A 13439-nucleotide genomic window follows, 5' to 3' on the forward strand; every position below is an offset into this window, starting at 1 on the left:
TTATTGGATGATTTGAGAAATGTAAAGGACACAGAAGTCTGATTGTAGGGACTTATCTGGTCCATCCAGCATAATATTTTACATAATATCCTCACCCATGACATAGATTGCTCTAAAATGTATGGCTGTTACTTTGAGGACAGTGGTATTGATGTATATTCAGAACTGACTGGGAATCAAACATATCTCTGTAGGAGTATCAATAGTATAGTCTTGAGACTGGATCTAACTGCTGGGGTTATCAGAGATTATGAAAATCTATAAAATCTGCAAATAAACTGGAAAAATCTTCTTCTAGAAGATAAATATATGGTTTTCAGAATTAGGATCTTATTTAAGTTTCTTTTGTATTTTATGAAAACTTTTACGCTTCTGGGATTAGAACTCAGTATTTCCCCCTTAACTGTGATAACCACAACAAAAAATTCTTATCTGCCTACTCATTTAAGTACTTAACCTGCCTTGAAGCCCCTGTTAATTAATAGATTTGTTTATTTTAGGGAACAGCTGAAAAGTATTGTTCTATATTGTGATTCTTGTTTTCTTTTTTCTTGAAAATTAAGAAACATATATGGACCAACTAAATTACATAAATTCTTTGTTATTATTTCCATTGAAATAATTAATTTATTTTACTTAGTATTAGCATATATATTATAATAGTGGAACAACTTCAGGTTTACATTGATGTAGCATGTGTAAAATGACAATCTGCCCAATGAGATGCTAAAACAATTGTTTAGTCATTTTTTAATTTAGCCTGATACCTTTAAAGTTTTAACAACCACTTATGCTAAATCTCTATTTCCCTTACCCTTAAGTAAAACAAGTAAATCATCTAACTCCTCCCCCCCAAAGACATAAAATTAATAGTGTGCAATTATAGCTTAAATGATAATAAAACCAAGCTAGTTGCTGCAGATGGAATAATAATAATAAGCTGAATTGTTGTTGTTAATTTATTCAATGTTTGTAAAGGAAACATTTTAATCTATTCTCATCTAATTCTCATCTAACATTCTAATCTATTCTCATATCATATCATATCATATCATATCATATCATATCATCATATTTTATTATATTTTTATTATATTATATTTTATTTTTTAATATTTATTAATCAATTAATTAATTTATTTACTTATCATTTTAATTTCAGGCCCGTCTCTTCCCCCCAGATTGCCTAGAAAGAGACAGAATCCTCCAATACATATATACACACATATGTTATCACATATGTGATCATGTTATCATGACTGTGATCTAGAGGTGCAATATCTAGAAGCAAGATGTAGTCAGAATCTAAGAGCATGTACAGAATTTTAATAGAAATGTTGAGAGATGTATGAAAGGGGAATGGATAGGAATGTCTGGTGTTCAAATCCAGAATGGATAAACAGCAAGACTGTAAGATTGTTCTTGGAACCAATATAGCAGACCATTATGATCCTAGCAGTTCAGTGTGAAACTTCTCATATTCCCAATAAAAATCTCCCAATAAAAAACCCTGAATATGTGCTGCTCCAGCTAGGTCCATACACGTCCATGGGTCCGGATGGGATTCATTCCAGGGTGCTCAGAGAGCTGGCTGATGTCATTGCAGGACCTCTATCAATTATTTTTGAACAGTCACGGGAATCTGGAGAGGTCCCAGTAGACTGGAAGCTGGCAAATGTTGCACCAGTTTTCAAGAAGGGCAAGAAAGAAGACCCTGGCAATTACAAGCCTGTCCATCTCACATCAGTGTCTGGTAAAATTATGGAGATTATCCTGGGAGTTATAGAAGTGCATCTGAGGGACAATGCAGTCATTGGACCCAGCCAACATGGGTTCACGAAGGGTAGGTCCTGTTTGACTAACTTGATTTCCTTTTATGATAAAATCACCCACCTAGTTGATCGAGGGAAACCAGCTGATGTGAACTTTTTGGATTTCAGTAAAGCTTTTGACACAGTTTCCCATAGGATCCTGCTGAACAAAAAGTCCAGCATACAGCTAAACAAAATATCACACAATGGGTGAACAATTGGCTGATGGGCAAGGCTCAAAGGGTTATGGTAGATGGGTCCACATCAGGCTGGTGAATGGTCACCAGTGGGGTTCCCCAAGGCTCTATTTTAGGGCCAGTCCCCTTCAATGTTTTTATAAATGATTTGGATGTAGGACTAGAAAGTGTTTTGAGCACATTTGCTGATGATACTAAACTTGGAGGAGTTATTTACTCTGATGAGGGTGGAAAGGCCTTGCAGAAAGATCTGGACAGATTGGAGAGCTGGGTGATCACCAACCATATGAAGTTTAACAAGAGCAAGTGCTGGGTCCTGCACCTGGGAAGGGGCAACCCTGGCTGTACATACAGACTGGAGGACAAAACGCTAGAGAGCAGCCCCACAGAAAGGGATCTGGGCGTTATGGTTGATAGCAAGCTGAATATGAGCCAGCAGTGTGTCCTGGCAGCCAGGATGGCCAACTGTATCCTGGGGTATATCAAGCAAGGCATTGCTAGTTGGTCAAGGGAAGTGATTGTCCCGCTCTACTCTGCGCCGGTGTGGCCTCACCTTGAGTACTGCTTGCAGTTCTGGGCACCTCAGTACAAAAAGGATGTGAAACTGTTGGAGAGTGTCCAGAGAAGGGCTACAAAGATGGTGAAGGACCTAGAGGGGAAGATGTACGTGGAGTGGCTGGGGTCGCTTGGCCTGTTCAGCCTGGTAAAGAAGAGGCTGAGGGGAGACCTTGTCATGGTTTACAAGTTCCTCACGAGGGGAAGTGGAGGGGCAGGAACTGATCTATTCTCTTTAGTGACCAGTGATAAGACCCATGGGAATGGAGTCAAGCTGCGACAGGGGAGGTTCAGTCTAGACATCAGGGTGAGGTTCTTCACTGAGAGGGTGGTCGCGCACTGGAACAGGCTCCCCAGGGAAGTAGTCACTGTACCAAGCCTGTTGGAGTTTAAGAAGTGTTTGGACTGTGCACTTAGTCACATTGTCTGAATTTCTGGGTAGTCCTGTGTGGTGCCAGGAGTTGGACTCGATGATCCTTATGGGTTCTTTTCAACTCGGGATATTCTATGATTCTGTGATTCTCAGGTCATCCAGCTCAGAAACCAGAGAACTGTTAGTAAGTCTTGGTGATTCAGTGAGGTGGGACTAAGATGGAGACACAAATTACTATAGGCCCCTAAATGGAACCGGAAAAGCATAAGAAAAATAAACACACAGTCAACAATCTGAGAAGAACTTAGGAGATTTGGCAGAAATCAACAGACAGCTTTCCTCATCCTCTATGTCAGTGGGAGGAAACGTGGAAAGAAATGACAGATAGGTACAAGTGTGCTGGTATCCGAATGCTGGACAGACCACTTGGATACATGTTTGTGTGTTCTTGAGTATGTGGGCATAAAAATTCTGATGACATCAGTTTTGCTTTAAAAGAAATTTATAATCACCTTATATAAAGTCTTGCATTAACCTTTTCTGCAAAGGTGCTCCTATTGTGCAACACTTTTTCTTGCAAGTGGGAGTATAAAGACTCTTCATTACCCTAGCTAAATAATTCATTATTTTAACTGTAAGTTCTGTGTAGCTACACGAAAGAGAGCAAAGACAGTCACTCCTCACTGGCATTTATGATTGTCTCAATTTTCTTTTTGTTTCAAATGAAGTTACTTTTAAAGTAAAACTTCAAGATTTCTCATGAGTATCCTCTGAGAAGCAATGTTTGCTGTGTTTATTAGTCTGAATCACTTAAATGTTCTATTACCTTGTTATTGGTTGCTGACATTATTGAGGAAACTGATTTTCTTCATGTTTATTTAACTCATTTAAAAAGATATTCCTCACAAATTTTATTCCTCCAGCTCTATCCATTACATGCTAAAAAATAAGTTTGCAAGGAAAGACAGATTTATTTTTATTTTTTACTTTAACATTGCACATTTCTGCTCTATAGGTTCTGAAGCTGTTTACTTTAACTACGGATAGCTCACAGAACAAAAAGGAATATTTTTCTCCTAGCTGAACTTAGGCCTCATTATTTTTATAAACTAGTAGACAGTAGGTTTATATTTTGAACCCCTGATGTTAGAATCAGTTCCAAATTAGCAAGATGAGTTCACTCACCTCTAAAAAATAAGACTGATAATGATTCTGCTGGTTGATTGTCAAAGAAGATCTTTGACAAAGAAGTCAAAAATCAATTGAGCAGGATGCTGACATAGTTATTTAAGAGATTTTTATTTTAATTTAATTTAATTTAATCTAATTTTAATTTTTATTTTTTACCCTATACTTCTTGCACAGTGTACTGTTATTAACCAGATACGAACACTCAGACCTGAGTGCTTAATGAGATGTGCCTACAGCTGATTTGACTTTGCTTGGCATTCTTTAAAATTTTCTGCAACACCTCATCCCACCTCCTTTTTTTGAACTACTCTTCTAAGAGAATAGCTTGTAGAAACAGAAGGGCTATGAAATTGTGTGGTTGTGACTTATTAGAACAATTCTCTTTTTCTAAGCAAATAAAGATTGTATTCATGCTTTGAAATACTATGCTTAATTTACACTGCAAATGCATGTAAATACGTATTATATATATTCATGCTGACACTTTTTTGGGGATTTTTTTTTTTTAAGGTTTTATGTGAATAGTCTTCTATTAAATTGTAATTGTAAAATGAATGGAATGAAAGTTGTATGAAAGATTGGAAACATGGATTACTCATTTAAAAAGGTAATTTTTAATTATGTATGTGTAGAATCACCAATTAATTTTTGTTTTTCTCTTTGTTGGTAGAATATCAGTTTTATACAAATAGTAAACATGAAATTGTAGCAAGCACTATGTGAAGAGATAAGTTCGTAACGTACAAATCCATAGTGTAAAGGATACAGACACTGAGAACAGATGGTCCACCAGCCAAAGAGAACTAAAACAAATGGAGAAAACCACATTAAAACAAAATTTTATTTTGCAGCCTCAGAGGGAAATTGAACAGTGTATTCAGAACTTGAAATAAACTGACTTCCATAGCTCTGTTCTCTTCTCTGATGTTTAATCTTTTCTTTAAGATTTTTTTTTGTTTGTTTTCAAAGTTAGCAAGAAGGATTTTCCAAACCACCTTGTCTCAAGGTTAACACAAAGTAAATCTTTGTGTTTCTGCTTTCCTTAAGGTCAAAGAGAATCAAGGCCAAGCTGTCTTTCCTGGAGGTTAAAGTAAGAATAACTTAAGACAGCCTGTCTCCAAGCATTTTTTTTTTCCCTAATAAGTTCTGTACTGTTTACCAGCAGACAATGATTTTATTTCCTTATTTTTCTCTCTTTTTGTAGACTCCCAGCTGCTCAGAATTCAGTATTCTCCAGAGTCTTTTTTTCCAAACAATAATTCCTATTCAGTAGCATATGGATGTGCCTATCCTAGTATACCTACTTACATCTCTGGAGCTATGCAGCAAACAGACCGCATATAATGTTTTTTTTTTTTCAATAAAGTAAAGAAATTTCAAGAGAACATATAAATGATATTTTCAATCCTAAAACAGAATCAGTTCAGATTGAAATAAACATTGATATGCTTGCTGTATTAACAAAGTTATGACAGCCTGTCCTCCTGTATTTTTCAGAAAGGGTATTCTTCCATCTTGTTTGTTCCCCTAACATTTTTCAAAAGTGCAGAAAGTACTCACTGTGCAATATGGATTTTCAGAGATCATCAATTAAGCGGTGTTTGAAGAAAGTTGCATGTAACCTTGACTAATAAGAAAATATTGCTGGCAGGTTAGATTTCCCAATACTTGCCAAATGAACAGTAGACTAAGATTTAACTACATGATCAGGTTATTTCCAGATGTGGATGATTCTAAATTCATTAATCTGTCCATTTAAGTTATGAGTTACTCCTTTAGCTGATAAATCTAGAAGATATTTACTTGATTTTTTGCTCTGGCAAGTAAGAAAACAAACAAACAAACTAACTAACAAACAAAAACCTTAAACTTGTTGGATCTTAACCTTGTGAGTCCCTTCCAGCTTGGGATATTCTATGATTCTGTGTATACTACATGGATATAGATCTGACTGAAAGTTCTGGCTCTGGTCTTATTGGAGATTTGTGATGTCTTAAATCTGCACAAAGATTTTTCAGATCAGCACTGTCTGGAAAGCTTTTAAACACGGAGGGTATGGAATGCTATGTTGATTTATGAGGCTGACATCTTTCTGTAGGGGGGAAATTAAAAATGTAAGTATTCCTTAATCTTTTTCTGACAAAGTATGCTGGTTTGTTTTAACTATCTGTTGAATACAATTGAACCTAACTCAATTTACCTGGCTCCACCTGAAGGGAATATATCTATATGGGAATATATCAATATGTATCTTTCTGTATTTTTACTTTATTATTATTATTATTATTTTTTTTATTATTATTATTATTTTTACTGTTTAAAGTGCAGGCAGATTTTAGAACACACATGAGCTGTTCTGTTAAGTAATATTGGTCAAATTAATCTTCATGGCTAATTCATCCCATATAATTTATGTATTTTCTGAAACAGTTGCAAGTAAGAAGTAATTAGAGAATACATAAATAACATTAATCACCACAATATTTCCCTTAATATCAGGAAAGCCAATCACTTTTTTATTTCTGCATTTGGTTTTTCCTGAATAATGTGTCATACGGTTATGGGTGGAAAGAAAATCACCAGCTTTAAAACTCTAAAGAGGTCATTTAACATTTTCTTTTTCCAAATCAAATGTCCTGATTTTTACTTTGTTCTGTAGGTCATCCTTATGCTTGTTAACATTGTCCAGTTAAAGAATTATAATCATGTGTCTCTTAGTTCTTTTCAAGAAAATGTGCTTCATCTTTGAGCTGCTATGGCTTTCTTGGTTTCAATGAAAAGAGACAGTTCTGGCCTCTATTTGGCAGTGGATGAAGGTATTCCTGGCATTTTGCTTAGAGACAATATACACACTGTCACAAAAATCAAACTAAGATTTATAAGATAATGCTGAACTGACCTAAAATCTCTATTTGCACTAATGGAAAGTAACACAGAGAAACCAGTACATCTGTGTTCTTCTAAAGAAAAAGCAGCAACAACAGCAACAACAACTGGAAAATTGAGCCAACAGCCAGATGAACAAATGAGCAAATGCTATGCAAGCACATTGACTTTTCTCTAGTATAACAAACTTTGTTCTTAACACAAATTCCTTCAGGTAGATCAAGAAATTTCTATTACCTTAGAATACTTACCTTTATCCATATGCTATTTTCATGGCTCTATTTCAAATCCTTGTTGGTCAGAGTAGGAGTCAAAAAAAACAACAAACACAATTAAAGGATTTTAAACTAGGTTTTAAACAGATCTCTGAATTCTTCTTTGGTGTGTATTTCTCTGCTTTGTAATTTCGGATTTACTTTAAATCCTCTTAGGATGCTAAAATAAATAAAGAACATTTGCCAATTTTCCTACTCAAAACTATTAATAGAAATTGCACAGTTAACTGATAACTGGAGGATTGTCTTATAATGCTTGAATATTAGTTTAAATGTACTTTATTCTCTGTTGTAAAGCATTCTCTGAAAATGGTCCAAATGCACTATTTGTGTACTGTTGAGTGTTGTCTTCAGTTTGAAGCTGTAGCAACTGAAATCCACTAGACATACACAAAATTCCATTTAATCCTCTAGAGAACTCATAGTAGTTGAGTTCAAGTTTCACCTTCAAATTAGCTTATTCAATCTCCACCTGTATTACTGCCCCCTTCAGTTAAGCAAAAATACATTTATTGTATTAATATAAATATTCAATAGATTTTTTTTACAGAAGAATTTCTGGATTTTCCAATTTCGGAATTACTATCTGATGTAAGAAGGCTATTTGAAGAGTGTGGTTAACTATCTTAAAGACTCAGCACATCAGTCCTAGTCTGACAGCTTAAAATACTTTTTAGCATAACATAGCCTGGATAAGCTTAGATGCTGGGTATCAAAGCACAATGAAAAAAAAGTCTTTTATACATGATTACTCCTGTGAGGTTTTTAGACCAATGGACAAAGGAAAACAAGTGCATGGATCACATTTCATAATACTTTTGCAGTCTCCAGCTTTTCTGTCAAGAAAACAAATGTCTCCATGTTACCAATCACAGGATAAGAGCCCTGTTGAACCTGAGATTCACAGAATCATAGCATCATAGAATGGCTTGGGTTGGAAGGGACCTCATAGATCACTTAGTTCCAAGTCCCCTGCAGGTGGCAGGGATGCCACCCACTAGATCAGGTTGCTCATGGCCTCATCTAACCTGGTCTTGAGCACCTCCATGGCATCCACAACCTCTCTGGGTAACCTGTTCCAGTGCCTTACCACCCTCTGAATGAAGAATTTACTCCTAAACTCTAATCTAATTCTCCCCTCTTTTAGTTTAAAACCATTCCCCCTTGTCCTGTCAATATCTGATTGAACAAAGAGTCGTTCCCCATCTTTTTATAAGTCCCTTCTTATAAGTCCCCTTCAAGTACTAAAAGATTGCAAGGAGGTCCCCCTGGAACCTTCTCTTCTGAAGGCTGAATAGCCCCAGCTCTCTCAGCCTTTCTCTGTAGGAGAGGTGCTCCAGTCCTCTAACCAACTTTGTGGCCCTCCTCCAACACCTATTCTAACAGGTCAACATCCTTCTTGTGCTGGGGCATCCAGACCTGGACACAGTACTCCAAGTGGGGCCTCACAAGGGCAGAGTAGAGGGAGACAATCACCTCCCTTGACCTGCTGGCCACTCCTCGTTTGAAGCAGCCCAGGATGCAGTTGGCCTTCTGGGCTGCAAGCGCACACTGCTGGCTCATGTCAAACTTTTGATCCATCAGAACACCCAAGTCCTTCTCTGCAGGGCTGCCCTCAATGAGTTCTTCACCCAGTCTGTACTCATGTCTGGGATTGCCCTGGCCCAGGTGCAGCACCTGTCTTGAACTTGTTGAACCTCATGCAGTTCATGTGGGCTGACTTCTCAAGCTTGTCCAGGTCCCTTTGGATGGCATTCCTGCCTTCTATATTACCTACTGCACCACTCAGCTTGGTGTCATCTGCAAATTTGCAGAGGGTGCACTCGATCCCACTGTCTATGTCATTTATAAAGATATTAAACAGTACCGGTCCTATGTCTATGTCATTTATAATGATAATAAGCAGTACTGGTCCCAGTACAGACAAAATTCACAGAATTACTATCTTTTAATGCACAGTATTTCATGTGTCACCTCAGAAAGACAAACGTACAAAACCTTTCCAAATTTTCTGAAGCTTTTTCTTTTTTGTTTTGTTTGCTAATCTGATTAGCTCTCTCAGTTGTGAGAGAATGTTTCCACCTCCTGAAGCACTTCTGTTTTATCTGCTAATCTACCTACTTACAATGTGACCAACATTACAATATCTATTGCCTTTTAAATTCTGAAAGGAAAATCTTTTGCATTTATCAAACTATGTATGTATATACACAATATGTATGAGAGAAGCATAAAACAATTTCTCTTGAAAAGGATGTCTGGAGGTCATCTGATCCTACCACCTGTTCAAAGAAAGGCCTTTTATTTTTTTATATATATATATATATTTGCTATTATTAGGTTGCTCAAAAAAACATGCACATACAATTCTGTATACACAAAGGGCTGTAAGCGTTACAGGTTAGGTGCATTCCAAATATCCATGCAATCTTCGCACCCCATCAATAGCTAGATAAACTCCCCCACAAAATAGCGAGAAAGATACCTGCTCCCTACCACCTAGGTAGCACTGCAATCTATTTCCAGCGTACACAGGACTCAGAAAGAACCATTGATGTTTGCTTAATAAGCAGCACTTGCCTGTCTCTCATGCATAAGAAGAGAAAATGCAGCTGTGTAGAGAAGCCCAGGCTATTAGCACTAAATAAATACTCACCTTCTATGCAAAAAAATGTAGCCAGGAAATCTTGCATGTTAGTAGCTCAGCAATTGTATCATGGTTTGCAATAATCTTCTGGACATACTTTCATACTTGTGGACTTTAATGTTAGATTTGTATGTGTGGCTAAATGAAGAAACATTTTTAAAGAAGTGGCAAAAAGTAGCAGAAAACACTTTATCATATAGCATTTTTAAACATTTACTTCAAATAATAAGCAGTAGTAGTGGTGGCTATCCACCTAAAGTTCTTCCTTATCCATTTCTTCCCAGAAGTAAATAGTTCTTGATAGCTCTGTTCCAGATGTGGGTCCCATATGGCAGGTACATATTGCTTGCCTTGGCTAGCTTCAGTTATTTTTGTATGAGATACTTTACAAATCTGAAGCCTCTGTAATATCAGTTACTGCTTTTCTGCACTTGATTCTTTATGCAGGTCACTTTTAACCTAAACATTTTTAGATTGTATACTAGTCCCTTTGTGTTTATTGGTTAGTATATCCTCTAGAGATTTGTTTTGCTGCTTTAACCCTATTATCTAAGGGAAGACAAGTATCCCTCATATTTATCCCAGAGGGCCAGAGTCTTTTGAGGAACAGGTGGTGGAAGAACAGTTGTTTCATCACAGAATAGAATTATAACTGAAAGAAGAAATATGCAGCCTCAACTAGGGCAGCTGAAGAAGTAAGGGAGAGACTTGTTTTAACAACTTATCATAGGATACAAAATCTCTGGCATTGGAAAACTGAATATGGACCAAAATGCTATGAATCTGAGCCAGTTCACTCTCTCTATTTCAGGATAATTTATAAAGGTCTTTAAAAGTTTTGGTGATTGAATTAACAGTGAAAAAAGTATGCAAAACAATTCCAAATTAGACAGAAGAAATATTTGTTATTGAGACTGTTTGTAAACATTGTGTTTTGGGTTGGCTTACTTTTTTTTTTTTTTAATTATTTTTGTGTCAGGTAGGGAGGAATGTGAAAAAGAACAAATTTATGTGAAACTAGTAACTTAACAGGTTTTCAGTTTGATTTTCTAAATCAATGGTAGCTGCTCCATCAGAATTTTTATTCTGTTTCCCCTTCAGTAGTTAACAATTACCAAAAAGCTCTGTAAGCCCTTTCAGTTTATAGAAAAGGAATATTTGTAAAATATCTCAAGTGTTTTCCTGCTTAATATAACCTGATGATTACCTTTCATTATTTGAAGCAGAAGTGGTGATTTTATTATCAGACATTGCTCAAAATTAACTTTTTTCTTTTCCCCCTAAACAATTGTACCAAATTTCTTATCATAATTAATGATTCCTGAAAACTATCAGCAATCAACTGAGGAAAAAAGTGTTCATTTCTTTGTTTACAACGGACTGCCTATAAGATAATGCAAAATCTATGCTTGGCAGTACACATATCATAGGAGTCTTCTCAACCTCCTCTAGACTCCACACTTAACAAGGACAGGCATACTTTTATTTCTATTTGAAAATAAGGTGACTAGTGTAATAATAAGAATATATTTCTGCCATAATTGTGTTATCCAAGCATGGCAGACTTTTCACAGTATAATCAGCTGAGAGGAGCTGATTATTTTATTTTATTTATTTTATTTTATTTTATTTTATTTTATTTTATTTTATTTTATTTTATTTTATTTTATTTTATTTTATTTTATTTATTTTATTTTATTTTATTTTATTTTATTTTATTATTTTATTATTTTATTTTATTTTATTTATTTTATTTTATTTTATTTTATTTTATTTTATTTTATTTTATTTTACTTTATTTTATTTTATTATTTGTTTTTAATTTTATTTCATTTCATTTCATTTCATTTCATTTCATTTATTTCATTTAATTTCATTTATTTTGTTTTGTTTTATTATTTTATTTTATTTTTTATTTTCATTTTCTTCTTTTTCTGTATTTATAAACTTCAGGCTATGTCTATATTAAAACTTGACATACATTGAGTACCTCATTTAGGAATAAGATTATTTTTTTCCTAGAAGCTAAAAGACATGGTCATTTGATAATAAGACATTATGAACCACAAACTTTACATATTTTTCCTTCATATTCTATAGCACGGAGAAAGGATGATGATCCTTAAGATTTGCACCAGAAGGGCTCTCAAAGTTGCTAGTGATGATGATGACTTTGGTCTGGGGATAGGTATGTCTTGTTACTTAGCAAACAGGAGAGTTATGGAAGTTCTGAAAAGAAATTTTCAATCAACTTCTCAGCATACTTTTGAACTCTTCAGACTCATCCTCTATTTTTTAACAAATACTTTACAAATATTTATATATTCTTCAAATTCTTGTTTCAATCATTTCAAATAACAAACAAAACTAATATTCTTCTTCTACTGTTACAAAAAACATCTCTATTCAAAGTACCCTAATGACACAGGAGAGGGAACCTACATTGCCAGTTTACATAGACTGTGAGCTTGTCGATCTTTATTTATTTATTTATTTATTTATTTATTTATTTGTTCTGTAGTTGATGATTTCTGGTTGTTGTTGGGAAAGAAAGATCTCTTTCTAGAAATATAAATGTGACAGCAGGAGCATTAAATGTTGGGAATTGAAATTAATGTCACGTGTAGGATGATGTTAGCAGCATCCTCATATACTGCTGAATCATCAGGGCCATGAGGGCACTGACAGGTCTACTTGACAGCCCTGTGGTGGATTTACTCAGGTGGGAAGCTGAGCTCCACCACAACAGCTCTCTCACTCCCCTTCCTCAAAGGGAAAGGGGGAGAAAAATATGATAAGAAGGGCTCAAGGGTTGAGATAAGTACAGGGACATCTCTCACCAATTATTGTGACGGGCTAAACAGACTCAGAGTAGGGAGATTAGTAAAATGTATTGCCTAACGAACTAGAACAGTGAGAAACACAAATAACAACCCTAAACCACCTTCCTCCCCGCCCACCCTCTTCTACCTCCCTTCCCTGAATAGAGGAGTGGAATTGGAGAATAGGGGGTGTGGTCAGTCTATAGCACTTTGTCTCCACCTTTCTTTCACAGTCACTTTCTGCCCCTGCTCCAATGTCGGGTCCCTCCCACAGCATGCTGTCCTTCCTGAACTGAGCCTGCAGGGGCCCCTAACTTGGGGGAACTTCTGGATTCTTCTCACAGAAGCCACCCCTGCAGCCCCCTGCTACCAAACCCTTATCACATAAACCCTTTACACACCCCCATCCCAGGACCTCTCCCAGTTGCCCATTGCCCAGGACCCCACTTCAGCCCCCAAGGTAATCATTCCCTGCCCCGGTGAGGTCACAGCAGGGCTGGTCTCCATTTCCCTACAGCCCTGCCCTGCCTAGTTATGTGCCCAACCCACCAACATTCCCACGTCCAGGTCCCGATCCCCTTCCCCTTCCCATTGCCAGAGAAGTGCTCAGGACTCTCTCAGCTGCCATTCTCCTGGCTGTGAAGTGGGACCAGCCTAGGTGCCATGTCCACTTCTGTTGCCC

The sequence above is a fragment of the Anser anser genome, assembly GCF_964211835.1.
Source record: "Anser anser genome assembly, chromosome: Z".
Lineage (NCBI taxonomy): Eukaryota > Metazoa > Chordata > Aves > Anseriformes > Anatidae > Anser > Anser anser.